We start from the raw sequence: 17,357 nt of genomic DNA on the forward strand, positions 1-17,357 counted from the left end.
ATATTCACAATGTACATGATTGGACTCCATTGTAATTACGTGGCATCCAGGTATTGATGCCTAATGAGTTTAGGTTAGTGGTTTAATCCTTCATGTCTCCATGGCTGATAACCTTTCAGTGAAAACTTTTGGGAAAATTGCCTCTTGTTGCATCGAAGATGCCTTTCACTAAGAGTTGGTCTTGGAAGTCCATGTGAAGGTGGAGGGGAGGATTAGTCTCCTATATCAAGGGTCCCCAACCCCTGGGCCACAGCCTGTTAGGAATCGGGCCATACAGCAGGAGGTGAGTGGTGGGCAAGAGAATGAAGCTTCATCTGTATTTGCAGCCGCTCCCCAGCACTAGCACCACCGCCTCAGCTCCACCTCAGGTCATCAGGTATTAGATTCTTATAGGAGTACTGGTCCATGGTGCCGAAAAAGATTGGGGACCACTGCCCTACACTCTTTTTAATCTTCCCTCCTCGTCTCCATAGCAGTGCCGCCACTTTCTACACTATCCCAAATATCCAGACAAGTGTATTTTTGGAATACACTCTTCATTCCTTTAGCAAATGTGGACTGTTACATCAACCAGCAGATGGGTAGACTGTTTGGGATGAAAAGACTACTGTCAGCTTAGTACTGCGTGTAACTTATTCATGGTTATAATTCAGAGGAGACATTTTAAAACATTAATTAGGTTTGGAGGGAAAAGTGCGAATACAAGTTTAATGTTTCACTTTGCTAAACTCAGGAAGCAACTTTAATGACCCTGATGAATGTGGAAGACAGCAATTGAATAAAACTCATTAGGCAGAAAATATAAGTCTCATCAGAGGAACAATCTAGCCATGAAGTGATGGACAGTAGTTAATTGTTGACTGAGAAATTAGCCATAAGGTCAGCCTAAATATGAACATGAGTTCCTCACCTCAAATGGCCGAGAAGGGTTGCCTTGTTTTGTTGTTATTGCTGTTAAGGAAAAAGAAAATCATGAATCTGGATATCCTTCTCTGTAATATGAACAATCTGGCCAAATGTAACCTACTTATTTCCTGGCTGACATTCGACTTTTGTGGTTCTTTCTTTTCATAGTGATTATGAAAAATCCCTAATGGTGACTGGTGCTCACTAACATAATACGGGACAGTCATTTGGAGGCTGGCTTCCAAGTTATTCGACTAGCTCCCTTTCTCCAAAATTCCTTAAATTCAAATATTAAAATTCCAAGGGTGACAAGGCAACCCACATTGCTTATGAAGACTTCTCAGAGGAAATATGTTTTGAAAATTATTTTAAGAATTAACCTTCTAAGGATAGAAGAAAGAGTGGAGCGAAAAGATGCAAGGCCAAGGTCAACTAACTCTGACTGAAGGGAAAAAAGAATGTAAGCCTGTTTTTCAGGCTCAACCAGATGCAGAGAGAAATAGTTCCTCAGCTAATGGCGAGCAGCTGTTCAAACAGAGGTGCTCACCTCAACCATCATAACCAAAAGTAGTTGAAAAAATGTTTAAAACAAGTGCCAAGATGCTATCTCTAAATTTGAAGGATTATGCAGCAAAGGTTGGGTTAGAAGAATGGGAGGATTCTCAAAGATACTCCTTAAACTATAACTATTTTCCTCAAACTTTGACTTTTATCTGGTCTATTGCCAGTGTGGGTTGAATCGCATTAGAAAGACAAGACCTGGCTTTCATGTGATCAAGTTTGTATTGTATAGCTAATTCTGGGGGAGGCTACAAAAGAATTTGAAGTGATACCTATAACTAGTCACACCCTTGGAAGTTTTCTTATCAGCCTGAAATCTGACTGATAAGAACTCATTAAATGAAAGGAAAGAGTTAATTTTTGTTGAGCCTTGTTTCCATGTGTAAGAAAACTACAAATAACTGCAATGAGATGCCTGATGAGGGTAATCCTTGCATGATTCCCCAGGCAGTTTACAGCTATTCGTCAATCAGTATTTTCCACTTCCTTGTTGCCCTTTTTATTAATTAATTCAAAGTGCTCTATTGGAGGCTTCTAGGGGCAGAGGCTGTGTTGCATCTGCCTTTGCATTTTTTCAGACCCTATCTTTTCTTCAGTAGGTGTTCAATTCATTGATATGAGAGAGTCTTATGAACCTTTAAAAGCCCCATGGAGCAGAGATCAAATGTAAGCAAAGGAAGTGGAGAGACTGGCTTCATCTCTTACTTGGTGGGTGATGACCTCTTGGAGATGGATGTGAAAGCCAAGAGTCAGGAGAGAAAGATGCAAATCGAGCTGGAATTCCAGATTATTTTCCTGCAACTGCTGGGTCATGTACAGGGTTGCTCTTGAAGAAAGAAATCTGTTCTGTTCCAAGTTCCCTGCCTTTTATCCTCAAATGTTGACCATAATTCCAAGCCAGTTGAGATGGATACCGTGTTAGTGGAATTTAAATTGCATCATTTAAAAATGTTTCCCTTTCACTTGGCTCTAAGTGATATGTTTCTCCTTTTTACTTTTTCCTCCTGCAGAGATAAAATGCTCTGCAAGGAGTTAATGGTTTTATGGCCATGCAGCTGGCAGCAGTAGATCACAAAGCTCAGTGCAGAAATACAATTATTTCCTTTGTTTGACATGAAAACCAACACCTGGGAGAAGGACCTCTGCTGCGGGCCTGCTTGATTTAAGATTTTGTTCCAGAAAGGACAGGTTCTCTGATGCAGCTTGGCTCCTGGGTCACAGAAGCTCACCTTTCTGTCCTGCCTGATGCTAGCCACCTGAATACATCTGGGATGCATGAAATAGGACAAAAGAATCCTTCGTTTAAGTTTCTGACTACTTTAGGGCTCAGGATAAGAGTTAAACTAGCATAAAGTATCCTAGGCTAAAGATGATAGTGATTCCAGTAGCTTACTACCAATGTAGGAGATACTTAGGGGGTAATTTGAAAAGAGAAGCTGCCACTGAGACCTTCGAACTAAGCCTTGGCCAGCAAGTCTAGAAATAAATACATAAATACAGAGAGATAAGATAGACAGCTAGAAATGCCTGGGGTTTTTCATTGGCTTCGAGTGGGTCGGAAAATTTCCAAGTCCAAACCAAAGATAGAATGTTTATGTTTTATTTTTTTTAAGTAGCCCAGTTATCAGAAACCACTCTGTCACTTAAGTAAATACTCTCTATCCATCTTGTCCCAGCAAGCTTGTAGAAAGATAGAACAGTGTACTTACTCACACGGAAGCCCAGAGAGGTGAGCGAATTTTCCAAGGACACAAAATAATCAGAATTAGAATTGGGATCAGAAGCAGCAGAATGGGACAGGCCGCAGTGTGGACCTTGAAATCAAAGAGATTTGGCTTTGAATTCCTGGGCTGCAGCGTAAGAGTTCTAATCTCTTATCTGAGCTTTTATTCCTTCATCTTTAAGATGGGGAAATAATACTTACCTAGGTGATATGTTAAGAAGATTAGTGATAATGTACAGAAATGTATTTTCCCCATAATAATACTGTAGGGTAGGTGAAAAGGAACAGTAGGTAATAAAACAGAAAGGAAGTTAGACTCAGATTATGGAGGAAATAGAATTCATCAGCTGTGCTTGTCAAGATAGCTTGTTCACAAGGTACAGAGATGGGCTTTGACCAACAGTTATATGGCACGGCCAAGGCTATTATAGGCTCCATGGAAGCCTGTGGGTAAGATAGCATAGTGGAGTAGCAAAGCTCTTCCTATATGGCCATAGTAGGACTCTTGAGTGCTGACTTGGTTTTTACTTTAGTGTAAAGGTATAAAAGGCAGGATTCTCACTTCGCATGGGACGCTCTGTCCTCTTAACCTCAGCGATGCATCTGTGAAGGACCAGGACACACACACACTCAAATGTATTCTTTCCTGGTATATACCATTGGCACTGCTTATTGGGTGTTTTGGGAGTAAACTGAAGTGAAAGCATGCTAGAATCTCATCCAAGTCATCATCCTTGTCCATTCTCAAACTTGGACCATTCCTGTGTGGTCTGGCCTAGCTAACTAACTTAAGCCAAAGAATAATGAATTAAAAGGATACAGGATAGTTTAGGGAATGGAAGGAAATACTTAGCAACTAGACTTCGACAGATGGGAGTCTGGGCTTATTTGGGGATCTGTAGGAAGCAGGAATAAACAAGGAGTTTTTTTGGGGGGTACCACTAATGGGATTGATCAATTTCAATGATTTTCCCCAAAGCTGGGTCACTCCCATGAAGATTTAAATTTCTAGAGAAAAGACTCTGACTGGTCCAGCTCAGGTCATGTATTTACAGTCCCCCACCTAGACCCTGTCCAATGAGGAAGGGGCATTTTCTTCAAGGAGAAGGAAGAATAGAAGCCAAGTAGGTCAAAACATCAGCTGTCTCTCCTCAGGTTGGGACACTCATGAAAAAGTTACACTCTCCTGCTATTGTAATCCCACAATCTTTCTCTGGAGGAAGCTGCCTTTGCAGAGTACAATGAGAAATGGTTAACCAAGGCCTGCGCGCATTTTGCATCTCACTCCTGAGCTAAATATGTCTATATCAGTTGGTAAACAAGCTTCAGTCTAACTTAATATGAAAACTGCTACTGAGCATCACATGGTCCAAACATTGCAGGGCTGCATTTTGAGCAAGAAGTCAGTATTTTGGAAATATACCTCCTGATGTGTGCATAAGGAGCTTATTCAATTCTAGGTCTCGTTGCTAAGAAAGGTGTCTCTCCTAAGCAATCAGAAGGCAAGAGCTACTTGGGATTGCAACAGGAAGCATCACAGAAGGGCTGGTGTCTTGGTACTCTAGACCTGAGCATGGCTGTCTGAAATAATTTTCTGGGGAATAGCAGACAAGTCTTAGATGTTCTGTCCCTGCAGCAGAATATGTTGGTTCATCCTGAGTCGAAGCATTCAGAAACAGCTCTCCAGCGCCCAAGCCACCTCCCTAAACAAAGAGGCTTCATTCTGAAGCCTGGATCTCTGTCCCTGTCCCCTCTCCATACTCTCTCAGAGGCCAAGGACTCTCTCCCCACACAAACTTACTTTTAGAATAGAATCTGTTTTTAGCAAAGAATGTGAAGTACTCATTAACATAGGAGTAAACAATAGCTACTATTCGTATAATACTTCATATGCATCTGAATGTTATCTCTTTGAATTTTCACAATGACCTCCAAACACTGGAATGCTCATTCTTCCTCCATATTCTCTCTCTACCTTTCTCTGTCTTTCCCTCTGCCCCCAGAACACTGACTTTCTATGAATCATATCATTGGGCTTCCTTGCCCATTGGTTTCTGCTGGGGTTTGGCTGAGGGAGGCACCTGCGGGATAGAGGAGGGTAAGAAGAGAGGAAGATCAAGGTAAGTTTTCCCCTGGCTTCTTCCCTGCTAGACCAAGGATTAACAGTATCTGCTTTTCACTTGGAAGGCCGCAACTCCGGCTATGTAGCCCTTTCCTTTAGTTATAGCTATAGCTCTCTTTTTTGTGTGTGGGAATTGTTCTTTCTCTCCTTGTCCCTTTAGACCTAGGAGTAATAAAGGACTCCCTGCTTCAACCCTTCTCAGCATGCTTCAGCATGCCTTGTTAGTTTCTCTAAACACTGCACTCAGCTCTGTACATAGTCCCTTATTGAATCCTCCTCAATTACCCACTCTGTCACACCTGCCAAATGTGATCTGGGTCCTCATTTTCAATTTTTGAAGAAACTTTCCTTCTTTAGTTTAAGAAGAAATGCTCTGAATCCTCTCTTTTCACTCAGGAATACCTCCTGAGATTTTGATATTTGCAGTTCTATTAGGCAGAACTTTTAAACTTATTTAAAAACAATCTTAATAAAATCTGACTCAAAGTAAGTCCTGAAATACCAAGTCAGAGAGAAACCTAATTAGCTTATTCTTTTTCCTGCTCTGCTCCAAAACATCCATTTGAACTAGAAATGGCCTTAGAGTTTATCTAGGTTTTTAACCTCATTTTGAGTAACGTAGACCCTCTTAGAATTTGAAAAAGCTATGAACACTTTCCCCAGAAAAAAAATACAAATTCTCTCTCTCTCTCTCTCTCTCTCTCTCTCTCACACACACACACACACACACACACACACACACACACACAATAATTTACCTATAATTTTGGGGTTTCATTGTCATCCTCAAGCCTACTCTTGGGCCCCCAGATTAAGCCTTCCTGTCCTAGGCTTATCCCTCAGGTTTACAGATAAGGAAGCTGCTACCCAGTTAGTAAAAGTCTGGCCCAAGGCCACACAGCTCATTAGTTGGTATCTCAATCGGGTTGAGCTAAGTTATGCTGCAATAACAAACAACAAATTTCAGTGACTTAGTTTATGGCCATGCTACCCTGAACAAGCCCGATCCCATCTGATTTCGGAAGTTAAGCAGGGCCGGGCCTGGTTAGTACTTGGATGGGAGACCACCTAGGAAGACTAGGTTCTGTAGGCGTAAAAAATAAAATAAGGGATTGTAAGCTGACAAGGTCTTTGCAATCTGTGAGGTCAACCAAGGGTTGCCTCCCCTAAAAAAAAAAATTTTTTTTCAGTGGCTTAAAACAACGTATTTATTTCTTATTCACGCTGTATTTCCACTGTGGATGCTCTGCTCCATGTCATTTTTACTTAGAAATGAAAGGTGACAGACACATGCCTTCTGGAACTTCATCTGTCATCATGGCAGAAGAAGAAGGAACAGTGCAAACTATACACTGATTCTAAAGCTTCTGCCTAAAAGGGACACATCACTGCAGTCATACTTCCACTGGCCAAAGCAAGTCATACGGCCACGTCTAACCTCAAGTGCCAGAGAAATATTTGGTGGCTAGGACAAATGACTAAGAAAGCTGAAAAGCCTGACGTACAACCGAGGCATTTTTATTTTTTGTCTAGTGCTCTCTACTCGTTCAAGGTTACCATATCATAATCTGATTCATCTAGACGTATCCCACAGAAAATTTGTCATCAGCTCAGGAGGGCTGTATCTCTGATATAAAATCAAGACTAAACTGGAGACTTCTTGTTATCTTATTTATAAATGCTGATTTTTCTGGCACAGCCCATTTAAGATTCTATAGCAACAAAGGAGGACTGTTTCACATGCAGTGGATTGTTATTGATTTTATACAACAATCATTTTTCAAACTAAAATCTTTTTTTCTTACTGTCTGAATTGCTCTTATGTTTCTCATACTCATTCATTTTTAACAGCCTCCATAGCTTGGGAACATGGTGTTGCCAATACAAACACAGAAAAATTTCTGAATTTTTCTTGTATTAGTAATTGGTGATAATCGTGGTTCTATGTTTATCTTCAATTGTCCACAATTTACTGAATATCTGCTTTGCCATGAGGGTTGTAGTGAGGATTAAATTAGAAAAATGCACAGTCTGGTGCAGAGTAGTTGCTCAAACATGTCGCCTGGTTTCTGTGTTTGCATGTACTTGTATATTTTGTAATCAATATAGGATAATGATTGAAAGCACACATTTATAGGATTTAGACAATTTTATTCATCTCTCTGTGCCTCAGTTTTCTTTATCTATTATACAGAAATAATAATACTGCTAAACTCAGGCTATGGTGAGGACTGATTATAATAATATATGTAAAGCATTTATCCAGGACCTGGCTTGGAAAAAGTCTTTGATGAAATTAGATATTAGTGTTATCAGCATATTATTAGAAAATATGATTGCTATTTGCTAAGTAGGCAGTACAACAAGGAGGAAAGAGCACAAGTTTTGGAATTAAGTAGACTTGGGTTCCAATCTCAGCTCGGTCGTTGTGTGAATCGAGGCAAATTACTGCTCTTATCTTCAGCTCTTCTTCAGTGATACACGCCAGCCCTACTCACCTTGCACGGTGTTTGGGAGGACCCCACAGGGATATACCATCACAATGTCTTACAAAGGGCATGGCATTTTGGAGACTGCCAATAAATATTAATTCTTCTGGATATTGTGGGGCATTCAAAGGTGAACCAAAGAAAAAGTCTCTCTCACCTTCCAGGGCTTATAATCTCACTGTGGAGAGAAGACAAGTCCACACATAACTCTAGATGCCCTAAAATTGTGAGTGTGTGAGAGAGTTACAGCTAATGGGCTGTAGAAGTTTATATTGGGTGAGTTATTATAAGAGAGTCATTTAACTGGGCTGTTGGCTTTGGCTGAGAAAAAGTGCTCTTTACTAAAGAGATATTTTAATTTACAAATGCCATTTGTTTTCTCTCTCTCCTCATCATGCCCTCCTTACCCCCAAACCTCAGAATACCATATTATGCACCCTAATAGTTTTGTATGGAGAGGAGAAATTCATTACCATCACCACCGGCACAGTTTGCTGATGTGTTCTGTTTTCTGGCTGTGATATTTACAACAGCTCAGTTAAGATTTAATTTTCTATTATTTCCTGAACTTTGCAGCCCTCATTTTTCACTTGCCGTCTGAGAGTCATTGCTCTAGCACCCTGGAACCACTATTGGAAAGACTTACTTAACATTCAGAACCTATGAACAAACAGGAAAACCATTTTACCGAGACACGCTATCAGTGATGTTAGTTTAGCGATAGTTTCATAGTCTTTTCGCTTCCTGTGGCCAACTGCATTTCTCCACCTAATTATCAAATAAGATGTTTTGGAGGTACCTAAACTTGGGCATTCTTGCTTGGAAATGTTACGGTCCAGGATCTTTCTGGGTATTATTATTATTTCCTTTAAATCTTGGCCTCTGGACTTCTTTGATTTTGTAAGAAACCTTTTATTTTTTTCCTTTCATGAGTCACTTGCTAGAAGTGCCCTACAACACAAAAACTTCTAAAGGGATCTTAGGGCCAGCAAGCCTTTTTCCTGCCTCATTCTCTGTGGATTCATTTGGTTAGAGAGACAGGATTTTGGTTAAAGCATTTTTCTACTCCAGAGCTCACTGCTCCCTACACTACCCCTTCCTTTAACCCCATGAGAACATTCATCAGGAGTGGGGTGGTTGAATACTATCTCATCCCATTGCCTTTTACTCTGTAGCCCATCTACTAAGGTGTTAGCCGTCTTACTCTCATTCTGGATCTATGACATTTTGGTAACTGCCTACTCTTCTCCAACACATATATCCATATCATTGCACTGGGGGCAGCCATTTTATACAATTCGACTATGTTTTCCTAGCCATACTTCATTGGTGGGTGGGAACTTAACAAAGATACTCTTCCCTGGGATTTTGGATTTGGGACTGAGAGAGTTAGGCCAGTCTCTTTACAGGGGCTGGAGCTACAGATGTGAAATTGATGGAGGTTGGATGCTATTTTTCTTCTAGGTGGAGCCAGCACACAGTGAAAAAGAAATGGAGCAGGCCTGCAGAAAGGAAAGAGTGGAGACATAGAGATGGAGGGTCCTGAGGGCCACTTGGAGCTCTGGTCCCACTTGTACCTACAGCCCTACAGTAGTACCTGTATTCATCTGAGGTTGACTCTTCATTGGGTACCACACATACCCTCAACACTTTCCAATAAATCTCGTTGACTTAGACTAGCAAACACTGGTTTCTGTCACAGGTAATCAAAAAGTCCTAATCGGCTCAATGTTTTTCTTTACCAAATCGCTGGTTTTATGCATCTGGTAATAGCTAACAAGAGAAAGGTTTAGGTCATTATTCAGTACCTTCGTAGCCATAGAGGAAAATATTAAAATCTAAATGTGCTTAAAAAAAAATCCTTAGATATACCCCAAAATTAAAAACAAGGTCTTGAAGAGATATTCGTTCACCTACATTCATAGCAGCATTATTCACAATAGCCAAAATGTGGAAACAACCCAAGTGTCCATCCATGGATGAATGGATACGTACAATGGAATATTATTCAGCTTTAAAAAGGAAGAAAGTCTGTCACAAGCTACAACGTGGATGAAGCTAGAGAACATTATGCTAACTGAAATAAGCCAGTCACAAAAAGACAAACACTGCATATATGAGTTATGAGGTACCTAGAGTATTCGAATTCATAGATACAGAAAGTAGAATGGTGGTTGCCAGGAGCTGGGGGATAGGTGACAATGGGGAGTTATTGTTTAATGGGTATAAAGTTTCAGTTTTGAAAGATTAAAAGAGACTTGGAGATAGGCTGCCCAACAATGTAAATGTACTTAATACTCCTGAACTATATACACTTAAAAGTGGTTGAGAAGGTAAATTTATGCTATATGTATTTTATCACAATTTAAAAAAACAAATAATCAAATTCCCTAAGTATGTCATTAATTCTGGGATGTGGACAGAGATAGTGAAATGAACTTGGACTATGAGTAAGGGGTCCACATTCCATTCCAGAGTTTGGACTCAAAGAAGTCTGACTTGTCCAGCATCATTTAACTTGCTTATTCCTCATTTCACTCATATGTTCCTTAAATTCATGCATATGAATACCTGCTTTGTAGGTTCTGGGCCCAATGCGGAATGCTGGGAACATGAATCTGAATAAGATGTGGGTTGCTGGAGAAGCTTGTCCATGGGAAATAATCTCTGGCCATGTCTGAAAAGACCAACCAGGAGGATTTCATCAGGTGAGAAAGCAAGAGATGGAATTCCAGGCAGAGGAGCAACGTGCACAAAGGCCCAGAGTCATGAAAGGGCCTGATTTGTTTGAAAAATTCTGAGAAGCACTTTTGTGTTGAAGCCTGGGCAGCAGATGAGGGCATGTGAGAGGAAAGAGTGGTGGGAGACAGGGCCGAATGGGGTGGGGACAGGGCTGGACTGCGGGGGCCTTTCCTATGGATTATTTTGCAGATGGGCAGCATTTCCCTCCGTGTGTTCTGTGTCCCTCTGTGTGTTCCATGGACTCCTGGCCTCTCAAGAAGCTCTTAGACAAATAATCTGAGAGATGTTCCACACTTGTCCTCTTCTTCAGTATTTTGGGTACTACTTGGCATTGTACAAAAGGTTAGAATTCCTGCTATAAAAACTCTGATCGACTTTGTTTAATCCAGAATTTTCCCAATTTCTATGACCATAGAAGTTTTTTTTTTGGTGTGTCCTTTAGAAACAGACTTACATTAAAAAAAAAATCACTTTGGAAAATCTGTGTAAAGGTTGGGATCCTGGAATACAGGGCATGCTTAATTTTGGTTTGCGTTTTAAAAGATGAGGGAACTTTACTGGGAGACGATCTCACGTTTTGTGAGTATTTTCAAGACTCTGGTCTCTTGACTGCCTTCCTCTGCTAACTTTCCCAAATGGGGAGCTGTCATATAGGAGAAACCTGCCATGTAAGGGGAGCTGGATTCAGCATCTGTGTACATGTTCTCCAAAGAAATGTGTGAATTCCTCCTACAGAAGCAGGTCTCAGATGAGGATTTAAGTGCAAGCGATTTATTTGGAAAGTGATCCCAGGAAACATCCATGGTAGAGTGAGAAAGTGAAACAGGGAAAGTAAGGCAGCTGATACATAATGTGTTATCAAGCCATTTCCTACCGGGGGCAACTGAAGCTTTGGGGACGTCTGGGAGGTAGCGTAGACTCTATACCTCCAGGTTCTTCTACTGGAATGGCAAGGGATCTGGGGCATTTATCCACCAGCTCCTACCAGTGAGTGATTAAGGGATGCTCCTTTTAATTCCCTGGCACTTCGGTCTGCCACCCACATAAGCAGAGCCGACTCCAGGGGTCCAGAGAAAGTCCACAAAGAAGCATACAGGAAGCCAGACCGACAGGTAAGGGCCAAGGGGATAGGGGTAGGGTACTGAAAGTGTCTATTGCTGTCCCAAAGCTAGGGAAGCTGGCGAGAACATGGTTACTATTTTAATAGCTCTGTTTTCATAGTGAAGAAATTTTCTAATAGTAGGGCAAATTTGTGTTCACTGCTTCAAGATTCTAGAATTTTACCTAGTTCCCTTTTTTTTTGACCATATCCCAATGATCTCATTTCCAATTATTTGCTGATTTAATTCTTACTTTCACCTTTTTATTCTAGGTCCCAGATTTTTGATTTACCTTATTACTACTCCAAACCTTATCTTGGCCCTTCAGAAGGGGCACTGTTGTTACCATCAAGTTTTTGCTTTTTAGTTTTGGGCTGGGGTCTCCTTTCTGAATCGTCCTTAACCTTGTCTGGAGAAAAGCTCATTACGCTCACATCTCCTAGCTATTGAATGGAAGAGGACTGAATGGGCCACTATGGCCTATGTCCCTAAATAAATGCCCTTTCAATTCTCTCTCAGTTCCCAGACCAAGCCACTGGGACATCCTGACCTCAGGACTTATCGTTTCATCATTAACCAGCCCATGTTTTATTCTTATGCATTTCGTTTGTTCATTCAACGATAATTCATGGCGCACTTACAGTGTGAACGAGGCACCACTGCAGATGCTCTGGAGTAGGAGGTGGAAGGTACAGGAGAATGGTGGCTCCAGAGAACAGATTCTGGAATGAGATAGACTTGAGTGCAAGGCTCATTTTGGCTTTCAGCAAGTCACCTTGGCTTTCTGAGGCTCAGATAACTCACCTATGAAATGATACCTCTGATATGGGCTGAATTGTGTCCCTCTAAGTTTATATGTTGAAGTTCTAACCTCTAGTACCTCCTATTTGGAGAAAAGGTCTTTGAAGAGGTAATCAAGTTAAAATGAGGCCCTAAATGGGGTGGGGCCCTAATCCTATGTGACTAGCATCCTTATCAGAAGAGGAAGAGCCACAGCAATGCACCTGCACTGAGAAACAACCAAGCGAAGAGGCAGCGAGAGGAGAGGCCTAAGAGTCCTCTAACCCTGCTGACACCTTGATTTTGGACTTCCAGCCTCCAAAACTGCAAGAAAATAAATTTACATTGTTTAAGCCATCCAGTCTGTGGCATTTTGTTATGACAGTCCTAGCAAACTAATATACCTATTTTATGTGGTTATTAAGACTATTAAACCATATAATGCACATGTAACATGTCAAACAATGAATACATGCATGGAATTATTTTTGCTATTATTATCACAAAGATAAACTAGACATAAATGCTATACTGAAACTACACTGTGCTGAGATGAAGAAAAACATGGACGGAAATATCTATTAAACAAAATGGAAAATGCTAAGTGCCCCAAAGAGGTAAAGAACAACCCATAGTGGTCAGAGGAGGAAGAGCTGGGAGGAGGGAGCTAGGGGAGGCTGAGGTGGGTTTGATAGAGAGGTAGTGTTTGACCTCAGGTGGATAGGATTAGTGCATGAAGATGGCAGTGCTAGGATGTTAATTGTATATGTATGTTTACTTATGTACATTTTATATTAATATACTATAAACATAAATGTCTATATTCTTTGACCTGGAACAATATCCGCTCATTATTCATTCAGTCAGTAGACATTTTATTGGATGCCCACACAAAGGTAACTGTTGTAGATGTTAAGGAAACAGCAACAAACAAGCAAATTTATATTCCAGGTGGTGATGTTCATGAATGTTAGCAACAGAAAAATTCTGAAATGGTGTGTGCAGTATGATCCTATTTTAAACATATATGTGAATATATGAATTTATATTTTGTAAAAATAAGATCATATGTGTAAAGTATTATATAAAGAGAAAGCGAGAGAGCTAGAACAACAGAAATTTGGAAAGATATATACAAAAGTGTTAACCATGATTATATTTCAATGCTGGAATTATCTTTTCTCATTTTTCTTTATCTGTATTTCCCAAATTTGGGGGCAATAAACTTCTACTTTATATATAATGTTTAAAAAGTTGTATATTATTTATGCAATTAAAGAACTAAGTGCTAAAAGAATTTAACAGAAGTTACAAAGATCCCTTGCCTACTTTCCTTATTCCCAACTCCTAGGTAGTTGTCACATTTCTAATCCCCAAGGCCTCTTTTTGTAGTTGTTATTTTTCACATTTCCACTTGAGGCCTTTTGATGTTCAGCTCTTTCTCCTATATCTGCTACCATCAGTCTTGTTTGTAGTCCATAAATCCTCTTATTTGATAAAATCTTCAACTTGAGGGGAGTGCTTTTCCCAGAGAACATGCTCAAATTCTGAAGCTTTGAGCTTTTAGAAGGAAAACTACTCCATAAATATAAGTGATTGCTGTTTCTATTTGTTTTATAGTTCTTAAATGTGTAGAAAATGTTCAAATAAAGCTGGCTAGAAAGCAGCTCATGGATTTTACAATGAGAAGCAAAAACCAAAGAATTTAGGATCCCCTTGATAGTGTAGGTCTCCCATTCACAAGAGAGTTTCTGATATAAAAGCATGGTGCCCCAAAAGCATGAGATGGGCCCCGACTCACCAGCCCTGGGACCAGAACCTCCTCCACCGGGTTTACTGGCAGAGCCAAATTCTAGGCTGAGCTTTAGGAAAAGTTTTTTTGGTCATGGCATCACTTCTGGAAAACACAATTTATCTTTTTTCCACTGAGACCTCAGTTTACTAGGCAGGACCTGGTATAGCTGGCAAAGCTAGTTAGTGGCTCTCCAGTTTTCCAGATCTTTCTGCATCCTGCAAGCAGACTGGGCATGGTGACTTTTATAGGCTCACAAAGTAGAGTATATTTTCATATTTCTTTTCATTTATTTACTCTGGTTTCTTTTCCCAGCTTTCCTGTCTTCTTTTCTTAATTCAAATGCTGGAAATTCTAATTGCAATTTTGCAGTGCATCTCTTTATTCCACAAATTTTTTTTTTGTCTGGACTAATTGCTTGTGATGCGGTCACTTCGAGTAAAATTAATCAATTTGCCTATGTAATTTTTTAAAATGAAGGTCCAGTGAGGGCTGTTATAATTTGAGTAATGGTTCACATGGATTCTGGACAAAATAGAATGAGTTATTTAAATTTGAAGTGAACATACATAGATATGTTCACGCCACTGAAAAAACTCGAAGTTAAGAAAAAATCAGATTCCTCTTTGGGAAAGCCATTTATGTGATTGTGTTACTTTGTAACTTAAATTTTTTTCAGTTTTCTATTGTTATTGGAGTAAGTACATAAAACCGGCCTATCGGACCTGGCGTGAACAGGCCTCCGCCTCTTCCGCTGTCACAGGCCCCGCTCGAACCAGAGCGTGATTCATGTCCTTCACTTCCTCCAGAGCACTGAACCCCTTTACCTCTAAGTCTTCGATTTGTATTTTTTCATCCTGGAACACGTCACCCATTCCTCTCAGTCTGGGGAACTCCTGCTTTTCTGTCAGGCCTCTGCTCACAAGTGGCTTCCTCTGGGGATTCTTTCCAAATCACCTTGGTCCGGGTTAAGGTACCCTCCTCTGTGTTGTGTCGTCATAGCAGGTCATTGCCTGTCCTCTTCTCTGTCTCCTTCATTAATCTGTAACATTGCCAAGAGTAGAGACCATGTCTTTACGTTATCGTTTTATCCTTTGTACCCAGCCCAGTGCCTTACTGGCACTGAGTGGATGCTCAATTAATATTTCTTGACTGAATGGGTCCATTGGAATAATTTGTTCAGAGAAGGAATCGGGTTTAAAGTGATTTTATGAGTCCTGTGCTGCCATTTACTTGGGTGCCTAAATTATTCAATTAATTCAAGTTGAACAAATATTATTGAACACCATTGTTTCAGCTGCTTCCACACATGCTTTTTCATTGATCTCTTCACCTTTCTGTTTTACAGCTGACGAAACTCGGGTTCAGTGAAGCTGAAGAACTTAATCATGGCAACTAATGATGAATAGAAGGAGTCCTGAGCTTCAGAGACCAAAACTCCTTGCTCTTGGCCCTAGATAGGGTGCTGCCTCTTTAAACTTTTGACTTTTACCATGCTCTGTTGCTGCAACCATCTGGTAGACCATTGCAATAGAACCCAGGAAGCCTTGAATTGCCTACTTAAAAGGTACAACTTAGACAAAAATCAAAATGGAATCCTGGAGGGGAATTAGAGTAAGCGCTGGTCTGGAGATGCAGACACCTGAGTTCTCTTCTTATCTTTGTTATCTAATTAGCTGTGTGATATTGGGCATGTCACTTAGTCTCTCTGGTTCTTAGCTTCTTATTTTTAAGATATGAAAGAGTGATTGGATAATTTTTTAGGGGCCCTCCAGCTTTAAATTTTACCATGGTAGGCTTGAAAACTGGGACAAGGCATCAGACTTGCACAGTGATTAGTGGGCAGGGTATCATCAAGTTGAGAGAGCTCACCTCTCAGGGGTTTTTCTGAAATTGCATTCTGAAAGGAAGAGGTGGAGAGAATAAACACAATTTTATATCAACCTCTTATTTACTCTTTTGTATATACCAGGCAACAGGATAATAACCATGAGTCATGGGGGAATTGAATGAAAAGGATTAATCACCGGCAATATGCCACCTTTACATCAGCTGTCATTATTGGCCTTTGAATAAGCCCCAGTGAAAGCTAGTTCTCTTCTGCACACATTCCTTTATTCATAGAACAGGTTCCTTCTAACCCACACTTGTTCTATCAAAATTGTAGCTCTGTGCCTCTAGAAACTACCTTACATATTTAAGCACTTAGCAATCAGACTTCACATCTTATTGCTGCACAAGCAAATCTGAAATGTAAAAATGCAAATTGTAGGGAATGAAAATAGATTTTAAGTTGTTTGTATATAAATTGATATCCATGAACAATTAAAATGAACTATATTTGTAATGATTTTTAGAGGTGCTAAAATAAATAAAGTAATTATATCACCCACGTGTGAATTTAGTAAAAGGACAGGTAAACTCATTTAGAATTTAAAGAGAGCCAATTTTGGCTTTAATGTAGCTGAAAACAACAGAGTAAATTAAAAATACATATAACTTTAAAACTTTGAAGTTACCATAGAAGAGATTTCAGTGAGTACCTTGAGACTGACTCTCTTTAAAAATTGAACTCGTGGAGAGGGAAACAGAAAAGAAATTAAAATTAATAAGAAATTTGAACTTGAGGATTAATCTGGGTTAAAACAGCTGCTGTGGCCAAAATTATAGAAAGTGAAATAAAAAAAATGAAGATATTTACTTTTCCTGTTTTTTCTGATTGTGTGACTTTAAACTACATAAAAAAAAATCAGGAAATTAATTTTTTCCTGTCACTATCTAACTGTGTCAATTTTGGTAAGTCACTTTAACTCTCTGGGGAGAAATTATGCTGTGCATAGAGTTAATATTTTATAAAAATTCTTAAACCTTAACAACTTTAGGAAAATGCTAGAATGTCCTACCAGGAATGACACCACAGATTGCATGCAGCCTTATTCCAAATAAAATGGATTCTAGAAGTAAATGTCTACTCTTCATTGGAAAAAGGGATGTATTTTGTTTCCATATTGGATCAACTTTCTGTCTTCAAATGGGATTTCTGTAAAGAAAATGTCCTGATCATGGACACTGCGGTATTGGCATGTAAAGGTCAAACCCTACAGATCACAGATGGCAAAATTCCTGACGTTCTTAACCTGTG

At 39.8% G+C, this 17,357-nt stretch overlaps 1 pseudogene; it reads left to right on the forward strand.

The window, feature by feature from the left end:
* Nucleotides 1-6,286: 6,286 nt before the first annotated feature.
* LOC120599990 (uncharacterized) lies at nucleotides 6,287-6,405 on the forward strand (annotated as a pseudogene).
* The last annotated feature ends 10,952 nt before the right edge of the window (nucleotides 6,406-17,357 follow it).

Source organism: Pteropus medius, unplaced genomic scaffold, assembly GCF_902729225.1.
Source record: "Pteropus medius unplaced genomic scaffold, Ma_sr-lr_union100, whole genome shotgun sequence".
In the NCBI taxonomy this organism is placed as follows: Eukaryota; Metazoa; Chordata; class Mammalia; order Chiroptera; family Pteropodidae; genus Pteropus; species Pteropus medius.